Source organism: Ricinus communis, chromosome 4 (genome assembly GCF_019578655.1).
Source record: "Ricinus communis isolate WT05 ecotype wild-type chromosome 4, ASM1957865v1, whole genome shotgun sequence".
Taxonomy (NCBI): domain Eukaryota; kingdom Viridiplantae; phylum Streptophyta; class Magnoliopsida; order Malpighiales; family Euphorbiaceae; genus Ricinus; species Ricinus communis.
The window spans coordinates 17621363-17628451 of record NC_063259.1 but is presented as its reverse complement, the minus strand read 5'-3'; the positions used below and the strand labels follow the sequence as shown (position 1 = coordinate 17628451).

Here is a 7089-nt window from a genome sequence, read left to right as displayed (position 1 = left end):
CGTCCATGGGTAGCATAATTAGACTCACCAATCCTTTATCTTTTGTTTGATTGTCAACTAGTTTAGGTTCCCTTTGGGTTTGCTTTCTTGTCTTGGTTATTTTAGTTATCTATTACTCCTGCATCTCCCTTAGAACTTAGATTGTAGCTATTAGTTAGTTTAGAAATTATTCATCACTAATTTTAGGTTATTCGTACAAGAAATTAAGTTAATAAAAAATCCTACCGAAAATTGGATAGCATAACGACTATGATTCGACTAACAGAAAACTTCAGACTTAACGAAAGACTAAAGCCTCAATCTCCTGCATTAACTAACTAACCGATACATTCCAAACTACTTTATCGTGCACCAACTAAACAAAAACACTTATTCATAATGGAATGCCATAACAAACTTTATTTATAAAAGCCCACACTTATCAATTTCATAATCAACTTCACAGCAATCATAACAACTAATATAGATTAAATCTAATTGAGGTCATCTTAAAGCAGTGCAACAATATAAAAACTACCAAAACATACTAGCATGTCCTAAATAAAGTATATGCATAAAAGAAAAACTAAATTAAAAACAAAAAAAAAAAGCAAAAAGTGGAGAGACTTACTTAGAATTGCCGAGAGAAGTAGGGAGGATGAGAGAAATAGAAGAAAACCACACCTTGGAGCTAGAAAAGGGGTGGCAAAAATTTTTTGGAGGCCTTCTTTTTATAGGCACGGGGTCAGCACAGGCAAGTGCATGACCATGCTGCTCAGCACGGCCTGGACTCAGCCCGTGCTGAGCCTTTATGCTTCGTTTGTTCACCAATTTGGCACGGGCGAGGGCACGGCCATGCCCATCAGCACAGCCTGCTGTTGCCGCCCGTAATGCCTTTGAAAGCCGTGCTGAATGGCTGAAATTCCCCAAGTCTTCATGTTTCTTTCATCACGGGCTTGACTCAGGTCATGTTGGTAGGCACTGCCTAGTGTTGTAGCCCGTGATGGCCACAGAAACCGTGGTGAAGGGGAGGTTTCCGGACTTTCCTCTACCATCTCAGGTCACCGAGCTTCCTACCTTGATGTGTGCTTTAACACTCTAAGATATGTTAGTCCTCCAAATTGCATATGAGCGTCAAGTAGGTTAACTCCTGCAAAACTTAAGAATAAACACATTCCAAGCAGCATCTAATAAAAAATTAAACTAAGATATCAAAATAGAGAAGTAAATAAATAATAAAAAATGTCCAATGAAAATCAAAAAGCATAAATAGATTCGGGAATGCCTCCCGAAGGCGCTTCTTTTTGTTCGAGTCGTCTAGTTGTACTCTGCAGCAGCATTCCTGCATCGCGGGCAAATTGAGAAGGTGGGCTCAATGTAAGTTGGGGCTCGAGGCATATAAGCGCAAAGAGAAGGTCCGATGTGTGCGGTAGATGACCAAGGAGGTGCTCTCCGCACCGAGTTGGGATGCCCATTCATCCACTCCGAATTCTGGCTAAGTGACCTGTCAAAAACAAACTTGCAACTACCCTTCTCGAGTGTATCATAGCACAATGTCTCAAATTGATACAAGTTGTTTTCTTCAGATGAATAACACATATCAACAGGGAAAGAAACATGTATAGCATCAACCATTTGTACATCCTGTGGTTATTTATTACATGCAGGACCAATTCCATCAATACTACAAATGGCATCAACATGGTCGGTGGAAGAACTATCAAATGGGTGTAAACTAAAAGTAACACAGTCATCCCCTACATTAAGTTCTAACTTTCCCTCAAATACGTATATTTTAGCTCTAGCTATGGCAAGGAAAGGTCTCCTCAAAATCAATGGTACACTATGCTCATTATCCATATCCATAACCACAAAGTCCACAAGAAATATGAACTTATCTACCTTGACTAGCACATTCTCCACAATTCCCCTAGGAAGCTTAATAGAACGGTCAGCTAATTGAATACACATCCTAGTGGATTTTGCCTCCCCCAAACCTAGCTTATTGAACAAACTAGTGGGCATGACATTAATGCTAGCCCCCAAATCAGCTAATGCATCATCAACACACAAATTACCTAAAATGTAAGGAATAGTGAAACTCTCTGGATCGTGATGTTTCTCTGGCAACTTGCTCTAAAACACTACTGAGCACTCTTCGTTAAGCTGAACATAGGCTACCTCCTCTAACTTCCTTTTTCAGCTAAGTATGTCCTTTAAGAACTTGGCATACTTCGGCATCTGCTCCAATGCATCAATGAAAGGCAAGTTAATATGCAGTTGTCTTAAAATATCTAAAAACTTACTGAACTGCTCTTGCGCTTCTGCTTGTTTGACTCTAGCAGGATAAGGAATCTTAGGTTGATATTCCCTGACTGGAATTGATTTCACCTTTTGTCCCTCAGGTTCCTTAACCTTATCGCTCGCCTTAACCTGCATATCAATAGTGGAGTCGTCAAAAACAGGCTTAGAAGGAGCTGAAACTAACTTACCTGAACACAGAGTGATGGCATTCACGTGCTCCCTCGGGTTAGACTCGGTGTTGCTAGGGAGCGCTCCCGGTTACCTCTCAAACAACGTCTTAGAGATTTGGTCAATCTAGGTCTCTAAGTTCTGAATCGAGGCCTGCTGATTCCTAAGTGCACTATCAGTTTGTTGGAACCTCATCTCCATAGATGTCACAAACTTCATCATAAGCTCCTCTAGATTTGATTATTTTTCTAGTGGAGAAGGAGCTTGTGCAGGCCCAGCTGGCTGTTGCTATGGCTGCTGATGAAGTCTCTGAAAACCAGGTGGACCCTGAGCATTATTGTTCCTCTAATTGAAGTTGGGATGATTGCGCCACCCAGGGTTGTATGTGTTGCTGTAAGGATCATTCTGCTGCCTTGGGGCATTCCCCATCTAATCAACCTGCTCAACATCAGAGGACACAGTAGAAATAGATGGAAAAGTAGAGGAAGATGAAGTAAACATACCTCCCGCAGTACAGTTCGCACTATAGTGTGGGCCACCATAAAACTCGCAACCAACTTTCGCTACATGAATCGGCATCTAGAGTTGGTTAATCTTCTTGGTCAGAAGCTCTACCTAAGCTGCCAAGGCTGCTGTAGAATCTACTTGGTTGACCACTCCCTGTCTTCCTAGTCGGCTCCTAGAGGATTGCCACTGATAATTGTTCATGGCCATTTCTATCAAATTAACCCGCCTTGCCCATCGCTTATGCCACCGCCGCAAAGATCCACCATCTGCCTTGTCGTAAGGTTCAACCTGCTGTAGAAGGTTTGAACCTGCATACATACTGGCAATCCGTGATGTGGGCAGCATATCAAAAGATCCTTAAACCTCTCCCATGCATCGTACATGCTTTCATCATCAAACTGCATAAAAGAAGATATGTCATTTCTAAGTTTAGCAGTTTTAGGGGGAGGAAATACTTATATAAAAATTTTTTGGCCAACGCCTTCCAGGTAGTAATTGTCTACTGTGGAAGAGATTGCAACCATCTCTTGGCTCTATCCCTCAAGGAAAATGGAAACAATCTCAGCCGAATGGCGTCATCGGGTGTCCCATTTATCTTGAATGTGTCACAAATCTCCGGAAAGTTGGAGATATGAGCATTGGGATCCTCGCTGGGCAATCCTCCAAACTGCACGCTCTACTGGATCATCTGGATAACATTGGTTGTTATTTCAAAGTTGTTGGCCGCTATAGTGGGTCTGACTATACTAGTTTTTTTCCCATCCAAAGATGGTCGAGCAAACTCATACATCGTCCTTTGATCGTCATCGGCCTGGGGGTTGTGGTTCTCCATCACGTCCGCTCCTTCAACCTAAACTGTAACTCCATCCTCCTCCTCAGCTGCCTGCAAACGTCATCTCAATAATCTAAGAGAGCACTCCGGGTCAAATAAGGGTTCTATGAGATCAGGGTTAGAGCTCTTGGTCATAAACTACCTGAAACCGACAACCAAACAACCACCAATCAACAATAATAATAAAATAAAGAATAAAGAATAAATAAATAAACAGATAATGACTAAATTAACACAAAAACAATTTACTCCAGTTCACCGTTACTTTTCCCCGGCAACGGCGCCAAAAACTTGATAGGCTACTTATGCAACCTACACCTAAGGCAGTGAACCTATTGATGCGGCCTAGCACTAGTGAGTATCAAGGTCGCATCCCTCGAGATTGGGTGAACCTAGAGTTACTATGGTTCACTATGTTATCTAGTCTGAAATGGAGTGTGAGAAGTATAAATTAATTAACTAATGATTATGAATGCAAATAAAGGAATAAATAGCAACTGACAATCAAAAGACAACCACAACAAAAGAAGCAAACCCAAAAGGGACCTAAATGATGGAATTCTAAGGTTGATTTTATAAATTACCAATCTTGCTACCCGTGCCTAAATCCTAAATTGAACTTGGCTCCTCTCTCGAGCTCACCAAGTTCCTAAATCTGCACTAACCTAATGGAATCTCTTCCTATCAGTTTATTACAGATTAGCATTAAGTGTGATTTAGATCTATTAAGAGCTGTTAATTCTTAATCCGGCGAGTGAATTAACCTTATCTCTAAGCATTAACTACCAATTCTTACTATTCAATTTCTAGTTATAACAAGCATTTCTCAATGTCAAGAAACAACCTAAAAGACAATTAATTTAACATCTCAAATTAATTGAATCAAACTTTATTACTAAATAGCAAAAATATTACAAGAATGGCAATTACAAATCTAACAACTAAGCACAATCCATTAATAATAAAGACCTTAATGGGTTCAAAAGATCTAGCTACTCATGTTCATAGTTAAAGCAAAATAAGGAACAAATAAGGAAAAGAAGATTGAAGGCATGTACACCCTTCTCTTTCAAGTTGGATAAGAAACCCTAATTTTCCAATCCAAAATATCAAACTCTAATTTGCCTCTTGAGTGCTCCCAAATGTTGTTTGATCCTAAAATCGATGTTGAAAACAAGTGTAATCCTCCCTCAATTGATGAATTTGATCTCCCAAGGTCGACAATTGAGGTCTAGAAAACAAGTGAATTGAATGTATACTCGAATTAGGTCAGAGAAATCGAGCCTTCTTAAAAATATCGAACTTTTGCCTATATACTCTCTTCAGCACGGCTGTGGTCAAGCCTGTGCTGGTCAACACGGGCAGAGTTTAGGCCTTACTGATCCCTAGGGTTTCGTTGTGTTGACCTCTTCTAGGCCGTGCTCAAGCCGGTGCTGAGCTATCACGGGCCGTGGTGGAGGCCGTGGTGGCTACGAAAACCGTGCCAAAAGGCACTCTTGGAAGGCAGCTAGTGGGCAATTTGGCACGGCCGGAATCCAGGCCGTGCTCAACCCTCGAGGTGCTAGTCCTCGCCCAATCTCTGTAATCACGCGTATTTCCCTTGATTGTTGATAGTGCCCTTTGAAAATGACCTGAAACGAGAAAGGAAACAAAAGACAGGTGATTCTAGCATAAAACGAGATAATCATGCATAAAAATGTAAACAATTGGGCATTTTACTTTTGTAGGAATTCGAGACTCATTCATTGGATTTTGCTTTTGCAGGAATTTGACATTGAGATCAAGGATAAGAAGGGTGCGAAGAACTTGGCCGCAGATCACCTTTCAAGATTGATATTGATGATAATTTTCTAGATGAGTACTTATGCTCTATTCAAGTATCTTCAGATGTCCCTTGATTTTCTGATTTTGCAAATTAGTTGGTTGCAAAGGTCCTACCAAAGGGTATGAAATTTCAGCAAAAGAAGAAATTCTTTGCTGATTTGAAGTACAACATTTGGGAAGACCTTTTTCTATTTCGAGTTTGTGCAGACGGCAATGCGTGTATAGGGAGGAGATCCTCCAAATTTTGAGGCATTGCCATGACAGACCAACAAGAGATCATCAAGAAGCTAACCACACTACTAGGAAGGTTCTGGAGGCTGGATTATATTGGCCGACCATTTTTCGGGATGCTAGAGCATTCGTGCAGGTTTGTGATGCATGCTAGAGGCCAGGAAACATCTCTGCTTGTGATGAGATGCTCCAAACAAGCATTCACACGGTTGAGATTTTTGATGTTTGAGGCATTGATATGGGATGATTTGATATGCATAGTTTTACACATATTTGCTGATATATTATTGCAAATTTTCTTAGCATTTATTGTGTTTTTATTCCCAGATCACCCGTGGTTTGTGTCCTTTTGTATTTCAGGAGATTTTATAGGTGAATCGTCAGTGGCTTTAGCAATTTTAGATCAATTTCGAGCGAAAATGGACCGAACTATAAGCTTTTTGACATTGGGTTGACTTTTGGCAAGTCAACACAGCCTGTTTTAGAGCCCGTGCAGAAATTCCAAGATGTGTAGCTTAAGCACTTTGAAGCAGCACATCTTCTAAGGGTACTAAGCCCTAGAGCACGTCCTATGTTGCTTAGCATGGGCCAGAACACGGCCCGCATTTGCTAACACTGGCAAGAACACGGCTATGGTCGATTCAGCTCATTCTGTCAACTAAAGTCCAACATAGCCCGAACACGGCCCGTGTTGGGGGACACAGGCTAGAACATGCCCGTATTTGCGCAATGAATAAAAGGAACGAGCCAAAAAGAGAAAAAAGAGTTTCGGATTGACGATTTTGACTTTTGATCTTCCGTTGTGATTTTGCTAGACGTGTTGTCAGGCATTTCAGGGGGCTGCCAGGAAACTAATTCCACCTTGGAACGTCGGATTCATGATCTGGGTTTTGCATTGAAGATTGAGGAGGAGTTTTGGAGCAAATCAAGGAGCAATTTTGGAGATCAACTGTAGTCTAGATCCATGTTTTGAGCTGTTCATCCAATTCTAGGAAAAGGGTGTATATTTTTTTATTTCTTCGTTCTTTCACTGTAATTGAGTTCCTATTTGCTTTAGACATGAATATGTGTAGCTAGATTGGTTAAATCCATTAGGATTTCTTTCTATGTTGGCTTTGTACTGAATTGTTGAGATTGGTTGAGTTTCCTTCCTTGTATTCTTTTTGCAATTAATAATTAAATCCAGTTTTCTTTACATTGAATGTATTGATTATTATTCATAGAATTCTTTTAGCAATTGAGAA

General features: G+C 40.6%; 1 non-coding gene across 1 annotated transcript; it reads left to right on the top strand.

The window, feature by feature from the left end:
- The first annotated feature begins 3282 nt into the window (after positions 1 to 3282).
- On the top strand, positions 3283 to 3389 carry LOC112534430. Its single transcript, XR_003078718.1, has one exon. It is a non-coding gene; the product is annotated as a small nucleolar RNA R71 (small nucleolar RNA).
- Positions 3390 to 7089: the final 3700 nt, after the last annotated feature.